The sequence below is a fragment of the Egretta garzetta genome, unplaced genomic scaffold (genome assembly GCF_000687185.1).
Source record: "Egretta garzetta isolate BGI_Z169 unplaced genomic scaffold, ASM68718v1 scaffold225, whole genome shotgun sequence".
Taxonomy (NCBI): domain Eukaryota; kingdom Metazoa; phylum Chordata; class Aves; order Pelecaniformes; family Ardeidae; genus Egretta; species Egretta garzetta.
Window position 1 is genome coordinate 70,894 of NW_009259684.1, and position 12,788 is coordinate 83,681.

The following is a 12,788-nucleotide window of genomic DNA, read 5'->3' on the forward strand; positions in this document are numbered from 1 at the left end:
CAGGAATGCTTGTGCCCAACTCTTGCATCTGTGCCTTGCAAGAGAAGCTGAAATACTTCAGATCCCAACGAACACTTGGGCGTACTCAAAAATTGTTCTGCTTCCAGTTTGCCAGCACAGCTCCCCTCTCCAGCACGAATGCGCTTACTAGTACACCCGTACAAGCACATTTATGGTTTATTCCCATAAATCATAAGGATAAACTTTACATTAATATGACCACAAAATTAAAGCTAGAGTTTGCACCAAGTATGAAACAAAACCAAAAGAGCTGCAGAGCAACCTCCTAAAAATAGGCTTAAAGTAGAACAGAAAACAAAAGCAAACTGCACGCTCTGCTGACAGAAGTCTCCCTCTGCTAAGATTTACTCGCCTAGGAAGACCTGAATGAAGAACGAGCTGCAAAATGAGTTAGAAGAAAGAAAATTGCTAGAGATAGGGACATCAAGAGAAAGGAGGTACCTGGGGAACTGACTGTAAGTTAAGGTTATCAGTGAAAGGTGCGGTGCAGAAACAAAAGGGCTGTTAGTTTCCAAGAGATGAACAGACGCCTGCAGGTATGATCAAGCCTCCCTCGCTCTATATTCTGTCTGTGCATGAGTTTATCTACGGTTATTTTTCAGATTCCAGTAAAAGGCTTCGGTCTCCCATCGCGCTCTCTTACCCCTCAGATTTGCAGCCTCCAAAAGAACAAACAATTGCTTGAGCGCTGCACTGCGAAAAGGGACAATTTAGGGAATTTCAGCATCGGTTTTAAAAGTCTGCCAAGAGTTACAGCAACAATGGAAGGAGAGGTGGCAAGGAAAAGCAGACAAATCACGCGGGATAACTGCGTCGGTGCCTCGGGGTCAGGATCGGTGCCGACACCGCGGTGACTGCGGCACCCAGCACCCCAAAAAGGCTCTTACCAGGTGCTCTAGGACAAGGGAGTTGATCCGACACGGGCAACGCCATCTGCAAGCCAAAAGAGGATACCCAGATGGTTCAGTGCAACTGCCCCATCCTCTATCACTGCAGGACACGTGCCGGCACACAGATTATAACTGTTTTACTCTCCAAAATGTAAAAACACCCTTCACAGTCAGATGTAAACCCCATCACAGACACCAGCCCTCAGGCGTGCAGGAACAAGTCCAAGCAAAGGTGCAGCTAAAGGTAAGATGTCTTTCTACCAACAGACAACACAGAAAACCTGTTTGCAATTGTCCCAGGCTATTAAATAGGGCAAAGTGTTCTCAAGAAGGGTGGAGGATCCAGGGAGGGCTGTGACATTTGTAGGAAAATTACAGTACTTAGCTGACAGCAGGAGCAAAGGCAGAATTGAATCAAAAATTGTGTTCCTATCATAATCCCCATATTTGCCCCCCCAAAAAAGAGAAGTCTTCCCACAGAAGTCTCCATCACCTGGGATTATTGTGAGGTACAGCCTGGGTACTACTGCACCTACGGCGGGCAAAGCTTCTTTTCTCCTTGATCAAGTCGCCGTGCTCCTCGCTACTCTTGGCATGCCAGTTTAATGCAAAAGGTAAAACAGAGCTAGGAGTTAACTTTTTATGAGACTGAGCTACATGGGATTAATTCTCAAAGACTAATGAGTCGCAAGGCCATCCCAGATCAATTTGGGTAACTTTGTTGAGACCTGGGAGCCATGCCAAGAGCATTAACAACCCGAGCTGCGATACAAACAAGCCTATTCAAACACAAATAGTGCTCAAGACACTAGACCAAGCCCCAAGGACAGGCAGTACACTGCTACTGGGAAGAAGAGATAAAACCACAATAAACTAGATTATTACAGATGGCTGCACAGAATCTGTGCTGTAGCATACATCTTAGTACCAGAGAATATACAAGATCACAGGCAGAGTCGAGACAGAATCCGTAATTGCCACTGGGAGCTGGAACTGGAAGAGAGGTTGGTTGCAATCAAAAACCAAACTGCTTTTTGGTAAGTACGAGGGAAAGAAATTCAGACTAAGATGGCCATTTCTACTCTGCTAGCCAAAAGAGAAGGAAATATAAGGCACTGCCCCAAGCTCTCAAAAATCGTAAGATTTCCCACTAAAATGCAAGGAAGGAAACATGTTGCTTTGAGACCGTTCCAGGAAAGGCTCTTTATTATTTTTCTAAGTGCAGTCATTAACAGCTCTCTGCCTCGAGCTTCCTGACCATCAAAATGAATTTTCAGCACACAGTTGGGATCAGCAGGGTCAGAGAGGCAGCAGCGAGAGGCAGCTGCACCCAGAAAACACAAGGCGGGGAACCCAGTGCTTCCACAGCACTTGGCTGGGATTTAGTGTCAGCATTCTCCACGCTACCCTGGATCAACACACAACACTGAGGTGATGATTCAGAGCGCCATAATCCATCATAAAGTGGGGTAAAAACAAATTGGTCAACTTCTTCCTTAAAAACAACCCCCCTAAACAAGCCACTTCAACATTTAGGCTTCCTTGTTGCTGGGTTAGCTCTACAAGACAGAGGGCTTGGTGCCCAACCTGCATTTAGGTGCTTTGTAAAGTCAACTTGGCACTTAATTGCCACTGCTGACTCTCAGACTAAATTAGGTGCCTGCAGGGACTTAGGAACAGGGCTTGTTCCGCACCTTTGGCTGCCCAGATCTCTGTTTGACTATTACACACTCAAAGACATTGCGAAAGATTTTTGAGTTCTACAGGGAGAGGCCACCACCGAGCTCAGTGAAAATGCGCAGGCTGCTGTTAGGCTTTGACTTTAAAGTTATTTTGGGGCGTGAAGGAAGGAGTGAGAATGTTTGCTTTGTAACCAAAAAGCTACAGGAGAGCTTAAAATTGTCATTTGGGAAAGGAGGCCAAAAGCCGATGCTATAAAATCTGCTTTAGAAGCATAACACTCTTATGCTTTATAAGCTTGATAAAGCAAACCCAACTGTATAAACTGGAATATTGGCAAGGAACTCGCTTGAAGTAAATCTCCAACAGACATACAGTCTTTAACAAGTCATTACGAGTTAACCTACAGCGCAGGGTGAAAGCGAAGTCCAACCACTTACCATCTGACTGTACCTTTCTGGGAGAGTTCAGCGCCGCTCTCAAGCTTGTAAAGGATCCCCTATCCACAAGAGCGTCCCCAAAATGGCTGGGATGCTCTCTGCCCGATAGCCAAGATGCACTACACCCTCGCTTCTCGCTTGCAAGTGCCTTAGAAGAGCCCTGGAGCTTCACCGCCCCAGCAAGCTGCTGCTATCAGAAGAATGACTTTTCCTACCAGGGATGGCGTTTGGCCCTAAAGTGACTTAAAAAGCAGCAATACTCAGCTCACACAGGAGCAAATTAATAGCCTGGGTGCAAAAAGGATTTGCACGTGCTTTGGGAAAAGGGTCATGAAGCAAGAGCCACGAACAAGAGTCGCTCTCCTCCTCTCAGTGCGTGAGCGATGGGATAGGGAGGCATTGTCAGCGTCCTGTCAAAACGTAAAACAAACTCCAGCCAAAGGAATAACACGGGCCCCAAACCAGCGCGTCAGCCGTCAGCGACTTAACTGAGACCAGAAAAGCTTTTCCCCTGCAGCAAGAGCAACAAACCCCCTCGGCTGGGAGCTCCAGGCAGCCAGGCGGCTTTTCCCAGCACAGCTTCCACCAGTCCACTCAACCACACAACTTACACTGTTTATAACTCTTACAAACAATAACGAGTTTACCGTTACCATAACAAGAAGTGTCATTTGTTAACGTTGCCTCCACATTAGGGTCTGGCAGGATAAAAACCATTATAGAAGCACCATTGTCCAAGAGGCTGCTCATGCTGGCCAGCCTCCAGATCAGAGCTGGCCTGGCCTCCGACTTCGGAGCAAGGTGTTAGAGAAAGTCTCGTGTCATCGCAGCGTGGCTGGGCCCCGGCTGAGCCACCGGGCTGCCCGCACATCACCGGCAGCACAAAGGGAAGGATACTACTGTGGGGTTTTTTTTTAAATCTACACAGAACACAGTGGCGAAAAAAGCAAGCGAGACCAACCGCCAGAAGCTCGAGCGATGTGGAACAGCCTTCAGGAGGTCCTTCTGCTCTCTAACATGGAGCTGAGGGACACCAATGTGCAGATGCCTTCTCAGGTTCGGCGTTTTCAAGGTGCGAGGAGGTCAGATTTCATCGCACTAACAGCACGCATCCTCCCGCTCCTCCTTTCACGGTCAGATTCCTGAGAGAGAAGTAGCTGCTGCTCTTCAAATACCTACTTTAACTAATCCTTGCCAAACATCACCGAAGCAGCCGTAGCTTGGCAAAACATGCTTTAACACAGGCAAGGTTTCTCTAGTTAGGTGCCAAGTATCAGATTTCTAGTATGAAAAGGCATCTGTCCAAAGGGTTTCAAAGCCTTTGATGAACATGAGACAAAATCCAACATAAACCAGCAAGTCAGCAACTTCCCCAGGCAAGAAGATGGAGAAAGACCATCTCTAAATCATCATCCAATTACTCATATGCCGAAGTTGTGCTTCCACTCCCAGTTTCTGGAAGAAAGATGGACTCTATTGGACGTCCCTAAGGTATGTACACAAAGACACAACGGAGAGACCAAACCTCAAGACCCTCATAGCAGGCACAGCAGGATGCGCTGGCAGCACCTAGACAGGGTATTTGATGGGAGCACCTAGCCAGCTCCCATCAAATACAGCATCCTGCCTCAACGCTGCAACGAGCGGCAAGGCCTCAGGCATGGTTCATCATCACCTGGTTGCTCCAGAACCTGCTCCAAAACAGAAGGAACTTCATGGAAGTCCCCGAGCCTCTCCAGAGAGGTCAGACAAGCCTCCACTTCATTCCCACCGTTGCCATCACCTCCAAGATCAGAGCAGACACCGTGTCTTTGGCTAGACCCAGAGGTAGGGCCGTCACTGGGAGCAAGGTAACAACCCAAGTGTTGAACACAGAGTGAGAAGAGGCGAGAGCACACCTGTATCCAACTCTAGCCAAAGCAACACAGCACAAACCTTCCCCACAATCTCAAGCAAAAAGCTTTTCTTTCCTCCTTCGCACCACAATCAAGCAGACCCTTGCAGCCTGCAGAAAAAGAGGCTCTAAGCAGAGATCACCGGGTAGGAAATTTTTCTGGCGTTGCTTCTAGCAGGCTTATATTTGTAGCACGGTGGCACGCTGAGCAAACAGACACTCTAAAAGGCAGACTCAAAGACACATGCAGGCAGCCTCCGGATCTCGGCACTACAGCTCTCGGGTCGCCTTGCGCTTCTTCATTAGCGGTGATACATCTTCAGCTATATACTTCTTCACAGCAGGGACAACATATTGCAAGAGATCTACTACAGGAGAGAGAAATAATTCAAGTTTAAGAAAGGGAGGAAAAACCTAAGAGACCCACTGTTTCTTACTGAGTAGAGATAATTATAAGAAAGCCATGACAAGCCTTAGAGAATGCATTATTTTACCTAGGAAATGCCTAAGTGACCTAGAAACTGGAGTCCCATTTCCTGAAATTATTTAGCCGCTTAAGAGCCCTTGTTTCAATGAAAGTGAGATAAAAACGCTGCTGAAAATGGGACGTAAGAGCCCAAGTCAAGCTTGAACATATTTTCCCCACAATGGCGTGTAAATAGTTTTAAAGGAAGATCAAAAGTCAAAGCTGCACGGAGTTACGAACAGGAGAGCCTCTTATGTAAGCGACTGCCTCTGGATAAAACTCTTGTCAATGAATTAAAATCGATAAAACTCTTGTCAATGAATTAAAATAACTGAAATGGCACCAGCGGGACAGGGGACAGAAAGGCACAACGCTCCTGTATGTGCGCGTGGTCATAAAGTAAAAATATTTTGTCCCACCTGTTATTATTTACATCACATGTGGGCGTTTTTATTTATTTAGCATTCAAAGGCACACACATTTTATGGCATCATTATTTGATATGCGAGCCCTAAAATCAGAGGGGAGCAAGAAATATTCCAAATATAAGCAGTGTCTAGAAATCTGGTACATTATTGTGAGTTGTTTAACTAGAACCGCGTTCTGCCTCTGGAATGATTGCGTTTTAGCGGTGAACAAAGCAATGATTTCCTAGATATAGTTTACATAATTCAAAACGTGAAATCTTATATAGATGAAGGATACGGCATCCTAAGCGTGGATCATACAAACGGGAGCTCTACGTGCATTAAAAACAGAGAGCTTTCCAAAACCAAAAGCAAGGCAGCGTGGGGTAGGAAGACGAAAAACATCCACACGAAGAAGAGGGAGCATCCCTCGGGACATTTCTCACCGCCTCCTCCAGAAAACATACGTGTTCATTAAAACGCTGCCAACACGCTCAGGATTGCGTTCAGAAAGTCCCATTTCGTCACGTTCGCTTTGCGCGTGGCTCGGTCAGAGGAAGGATCTGGACGATGAGCAATGCTCGCTCTTATATAAACTCTCCAGGTTTGTAACAGCGCGCTCTGCCATATAAAGGCTTCTAATCCAATTAAGGTTGTAGATAAAACTTCCTCAGCTCCGTTTTCCTACGGTAAATCTACCCCACACTGCGGGATGCTCGGCTAAGTCTCTGCCTTCACGTTTTTTGGGACCCAATGGTTAATTCCAGGAGAGCTGGCACCCAGCTGCTGTCACCCCTGGTGACAACCTGCCTTTAGATCCCGTCTTCCTCTGCTGCTCCTCCTCCAGCTCTATTTTACCAACACTCAAAAAAATAAGGGAATATTTCTACCTCAGGAACAGCGGAAGAACGGCCCGTGAATGGCTGCCACACCTACCATCAGATCCTGCTGCAAAGAGAACAGCACGAGGTAGAAGAAAACTACATTTCACTGGGAGAAGATGAACTGGCAAAGCTTCCCCTGCCCGCACGCAAACCTCCTTCAGCTTCCCCAGCAGCAGTTCAACCTCACTTTCAAAACTTCTAAGGATTTCCATCATCTTCAGCCGTGGACACGACCAGCTGTACCTCTAGAAACAAGTCTATTTTAAACACCAGCTATTTTAAATAATTGCAAGCATCAACTGCTTAGCGACTTGAAGATTTGCTCCCTTCATCTCAGCAGACTCAGCACCAAAAAGAGCTTTTTGGCAGAAAACCCAAAAGTCATGTTCTGCTCCAAGCCTGGTTTACTCACTTTGGAAACAGTTAAGGGGTGTAAGGCAGCTCGGTACGGTTAGTTACACAGGTATAAATACACTCATTTGGGCATTGCTTATTCCCTAGCACTGCCAAGTCCACATCTAGCCAAGTCCTTAATGCACTGAAGTCTGTGAAAGACTGCTTTTTATTATTATTATTATTTTAAATAGTAACAATGGTATTCAGAACGAGGTCTCTGCCAGCCAGGGCTGAAAACGTTCTCCATAAGCACAAAAAAAAAGAAGAAAAAAAAAAAAAAAAAACCAAAAACCAAGCTGTGCAAGAGCTCTGCTAAAGGCAGCACTGCAAGCGTGGCAGCGCATCCCCGCAAGGCAGGGGAGTGGAGAACTTTGCAGCGTTGCAGACTTTTGAACTCCAGGCACAACGTGCATTTCATACTAAAGGAGCTCAAACCTCTTTTTGTTCAGAGAAAGGGAAGAAAAGTGTCTTCGTACAGCTTCTCTTTCAGGATTTATTTGGTAGCCGTGCCTCACAAAGAGAGCTCAGAAGCCAGGCTAGCTCTGCAGAGCGTGCACAGAGAAATACCCCCAGTGGGTAGCACGGCCCGTAGCTGGCAGCGAAGCTTTGTTTATTCATGAACCAGCTTGCAACGGCTGGCACCGTGTCTCCACTGCCGCTTTATTCTCTGGCGCAAGGGTGGGACACCAGAGAGGCATTCCAGACCGCTGCAGGCTCTCCACGGGCTGGCTGGCTCCTGCGACGAGAGCGGCAGCGCCGTTTGCAATCCCCGGGCTGCTCCCCATGAGCCAAACACGTTGCTTTCATCGGAAAACTTCAATAAATGGCTGCTGGCGTTTGGGAGCTCAGCGCTGCGCTTGTCCCGATGCGGGACAGCAGCTCCTGCTCACATAGAGCAGCAGAAGAGAGACGTGGAGGGAGGAAAATTCACCCCAGCCAGCTCGGTCTCTCACCGCCACCCCAGCAAAGCGTGCAAAGAGCTTAGAGGAAAGAGGTGCAATCCAAAAATCCCGCTCCGCTAAGTAATTAGCCAGCATTAAAATTAGGTTTAGCCTCGGTGAAACCACATTGCGTTGGAGTTGGTTAAGGCACTGAATTTATCGTGTTTTAAAAACACATGTCAGACTTTGGCATGCATTAAGCTACAGCGCGTGCTATATAAAGGCTACTGTACGGCTGACTTGGGCGTCAGCACGTGCCCCACCAGGGGTATCAGGGAATCAGGGAGGTGGGGGGGGGAGAAAAAAAAGCAAGAAGCTCTTGGAAGATTATAAAATTTAACTTCAGAGAAGCAATTAAGCCAAACTCCCACGAACCAAGACTAATTGCAGCAAAACACGTTGTAAATATCAGCTCTAAAGAGGGAGAACAAACCCAAGCGCACGAACGTCAACCAGCAGCTCGGAGAGGAACCTCTGTGGATACCCCCACCTCCAAGGGCTGTAAATGAGGAAATCCTGGTGTTTTCCAACGCACGTGCTCTCCGTGGCCCAGTCTTGCAGCTCACCCGCCTGCGTGCGCGTCGCTTGAAGGAGGGCTGAGGCCACAGGCACAGCTTGGCCAGTCTCAAATCCCCGCTCCTTCTGCCGGCAGAGCAAAGCTGCATGCAGGTTAAGCCTTAATTTTTCAGATCTGGGCAAAACGATTCAAAGCAGCGGAGAAGGAGCAGAATTAAGAGATTCACTGAGGAGTTCAAGTGATGCGATATAGGAATTCATCAGCCAGGAAACGCGACAAACACCGAGATGTGAAGGCTGAGCGTTACGCGTCCAATTAAAACCTCAGATTTATATATTGAAAAGGAAGCAAGATTATAAACGTGCTTTTGTTTTAGTCTCTACAGGCAGCTTCCCACACACCTCTACACCGAACAGAAACCTCTTCCAGCTCCGCAGGAAGCCCAGTCCCCTTGCTTACATCTCTGCTCAGCCTACACTGCTCAGGATTCACCCACTGTATTACAAGAAACCAAAAACCAAGAAACAAGATAACTTTAAAAGAGGAAAAATAAAAATAATGAAGTTACAGGAAGCAACAGGTCCTCAATCCTGAACGTCTGTTACAAAAAAAAATATAAATAGTTTGTCCCAGCACTGGAAAGTCCTCTCAAAATGCATCGTAGTTGGGTGCTAAACAACGGGGGGAAGAGCAGTTTTGGAAATCTGGCCTCAACTCTCAGTGCTAGGAACGTTAAAAAAAAAAAAAAAAAAAAAAAAAGAAAAAGAAAAGAAAAAGGGAAGAATTAAAAAAAAAAAAGTCCCAAGAAAGTCAGGACAAATAAACCCAAACAGAACGTGAAAAAGCATCACATGTGATGCAGCAGAAAATGAGTCCAAAACAAAATCCAACCCAGAGATCCTCTACTAACACATGCTGCAAAAAACAACACATGCACCACCAGGCTTGCCAGAAGCTGAGCCTATTTCACTGAGCCATTTTAAAAATGTTTCCACCACAAAGAGGCAGCGACCGGCTCCGGGCAAGGATGCGTCCTCGTTGTCCCGATCCCCTCAGAAGAGCTCCAGTTCCTCCTGGCTGCCTCATCAGTTGAAACTGGTGGGCGTTGCAAGCAGGCTCCTGCGTGTTTGGGGAGGATGGAAGGAGAATTTGGTCTTTTTCCCCACAACCGTCCTCTCACACCCATGCCCTCGCGCTTCCTCTCTCAAACTTCCCCATCTTTCAAAACGAGCGAGGGAAATTTCCTGCCTGCCCCATGCCACGTCCACAAACCCCCTTTCAGCCATCCTGAGAACGTCCTCCACAGTCAGCGTCTCCTCCAGTTGGGCTCCGAGGGGGTTTGGAAGAGATAGGAATAAAGACATTAATAAGAAGTTTGATTTTTTTTTTTTTTAGCCACGTCCTTTTATTTTTCCCCATGTTCCTCCATGGCATATCTACCCAACCACCATGGTAGTCGTGCTACATGGATTGTACGGCGCTTCCAAGTTAGCTCGGACTAACGACAGTCCCATCAACCAGCTTAAAAAGGGTAACAACGCGTGCACAACGCGTGCAACCTACCAAGGTGGGCTGAGTGTCTAACAGCAGGACTCAGCAAGGCTCAACAGCGAGTTGATTTTCACCTGACATCTTCAAAAATCACACAGAGAGGGGGGAAAAAAAAAATAAATAAAAAATCAGAGCACTAAATACATACGGTGGGAAGTGCTGGGGAAGAGTGGACAACAAGGAACCTTGAGAAAACAGAAATAAGAGCAAAATTAAGTAGAAGTTAACGTTAGAAATACCCTTCAACAGGGGAAAGTTAAGTTAGAGAGAAAGACAAGTTGCGAGCGGAAGGTTTAACATGCAAAGTTTGCATAAAGCTTTTCCTTCTTATAATCTGAGCAGATGGGTCGGGCTCCGAGGGGGGTTGGAAGAGATAGGAATAAAGACATTAATAAGAAGTTTGATTTTTTTTTTTTTAGCCACGTCCTTTTATTTTTCCCATGTTCCTCCATGGCATATCTACGCAACCACCATCGTAGTCGTGCTACATGGATTGTACGGCGCTTCCAAGTTAGCTCGGACTAACGACAGTCCCATCAACCAGCTTAAAAAGGGTAACAACGCGTGCACAACGCGTGCAACCTACCAAGGTGGGCTGAGTGTCTAACAGCAGGACTCGGCAAGGCTCAACAGCGAGTTGATTTTCACCTGACATCTTCAAAAATCACACAGAGAGGGGGGAAAAAAAAAATAAAAAAAAATCAGAGCACTAAATACATACGGTGGGAAGTGCTGGGGAAGAGTGGACAACAAGGAACCTTGAGAAAACAGAAATAAGAGCAAAATTAAGTAGAAGTTAACGTTAGAAATACCCTTCAACAGGGGAAAGTTAAGTTAGAGAGAAAGACAAGTTGCGAGCGGAAGGTTTAACATGCAAAGTTTGCATAAAGCTTTTCCTTCTTATAATCTGAGCAGATGGAGAGCAAGGAGGAAAAGTCCCCATCTCCACCACTCCGACACAAACCACGTTCAACTCCAAGCTATTTGGTATCAGAAGGATATTGGCAAATTGGAAGGCATTCAGGAAAATATAGTTAAGCAGCTGGAGGGATTGATTTACAAGGAAAGACTAAAATAACTGGGTGCCTAGTTTGGCTAAGCGGGAAGTAAGGTGGACATGAGAATTTTTTTTACAGTTGGTTGACAGGCAAGTACCAAAAGGGAGAGGAAGTGTTCAACGTTAGGTATAACCAAAGGATTGGCAGACAATTAAGGAAATTCACAGCTGCATTAATGTGCTCAAAGCAGTGAGGTCTATCAGATACTAAAATAGGCTCCCACTTCTCAATTCCCAACCAACTTCTGGCATCAGAAATAAAACACTCCGTCTGAGAAAAGACCATCCTGGCCACGGGTAATCATTACAAAGCTCACAGGTGGGTTGCTGAATGGCTGCTCCCACCAGCTTGAACCCACTCCTTTTTTTGTTGGTTTCTTTTTAACACTAAGAGCAAACAAGCACTCCAGCACCCTCCAGCCCGCAAAGCGATTACAGTTGGCAGCAGTAATTACCCCGCTCATGTCACAGAAGGTGAATACGATCTCTCGCTTTAAGGAAACAAGGAGGAAGGATGTTAACCCTACTCATTTTCCAAACGGGGAATCTGGCTGTTGAATCCACCTCCCACAAGCTTCTCCTCCACATTCAAACAGTGAAGTTATTCTTAGTCTCCGCTGAGAAAACCCCAATCCAAAAAAGCCATCTAACAAAGCCAGTGGTTCAGAACTGCTGCCGAATTCCTCTCCAGAAATGACTGTGCTTTAGTAACAACTATTTTTAAAGCAGTTTGCAAAGAACTAGACAACCCCTTCAGACCGTGTCCTTCAACACCACTGGCAGAAGAAAGTCCCTGCCCAACAAGCGCTGCAGTGAGGCAAAATGAACTGGGAAGTCCACCGAAGCATTAACGACACCTGTATGTTGTACTCCTGAATGTTAAATTGAAATGTTGCCTTTCGAGGGACCTGAGCAGGGAAAGAAGTGGTAACTTCATAAAGAAGGATAACGGCGGGACTCAGTGAAGAGGCAAGAAAGAGGCAGAAAGAGCAAATCGGGGAAAGCTGAGCAGAACAAGGAGTTTTTGTTGTCACACACATTTCACCTCACACCTGAACCAGCCGATCTCTTTTCCTTAGTAAGGGTGAGGGACTCCATACCAAGGCTTCTGGCAGTAGGAACAAGCCAGCTTTGAGACGTGACCCAGGCTGTGCTTGCGAAGGCAGAGCTACTGAGAGGCAACGGATTTCACAGCACCAGCAGCAGATGAGCGAGTGCACGGTGAAACCTCACTGCTTCAACCAGCTCTCAGAAGTTTGAGCTCTCAAAGTCCCCCCAGGGAGAACGAACCGCTGTTTCAGACTTCAGAAGAAACTACTTAATTCTCTAATTTCTGCTGTTCGCATGTCTGTCTTTATTCAGTGCTGTCACTGATCCCCCTGGGACTGCCGTGGGGTGGGATGGGGCTAAGAGCCCCCCAACACCCTGCAGACCCACAGCCGTTCACCAGCCTACACCCCTGTTCCCCACCTCACCCCCACGGGCACCTACAACCTCTCTGCATCCTTTCTACATCTGCTTGCCCCCGGCAGCCCCCCACACCTAGGCCTGGATCCTCCCCAGCTGCCCCAAAAGAGTCACGAGCCACCATGCTGAGCCCAAACCCTTCTTCATCCATCTCTTAGAGGGGTTCCCCCAATACCT

The 12,788-nt window shown here is 46.9% G+C and overlaps 1 protein-coding gene across 1 annotated transcript in view; it reads right to left on the reverse strand.

Moving 5' to 3' along the window:
- LOC104126164 (cyclic AMP-dependent transcription factor ATF-7) overlaps positions 1-12,676 on the reverse strand; it is a 72,095-nt gene extending 59,419 nt beyond the window's left edge. The window contains exon 1 of the mRNA XM_035894119.1: positions 12,197-12,676. The gene's annotated coding sequence lies outside the window, so the exon portion shown is untranslated. The remainder of the gene's footprint in view (positions 1-12,196) is intronic.
- Positions 12,677-12,788: the final 112 nt, after the last annotated feature.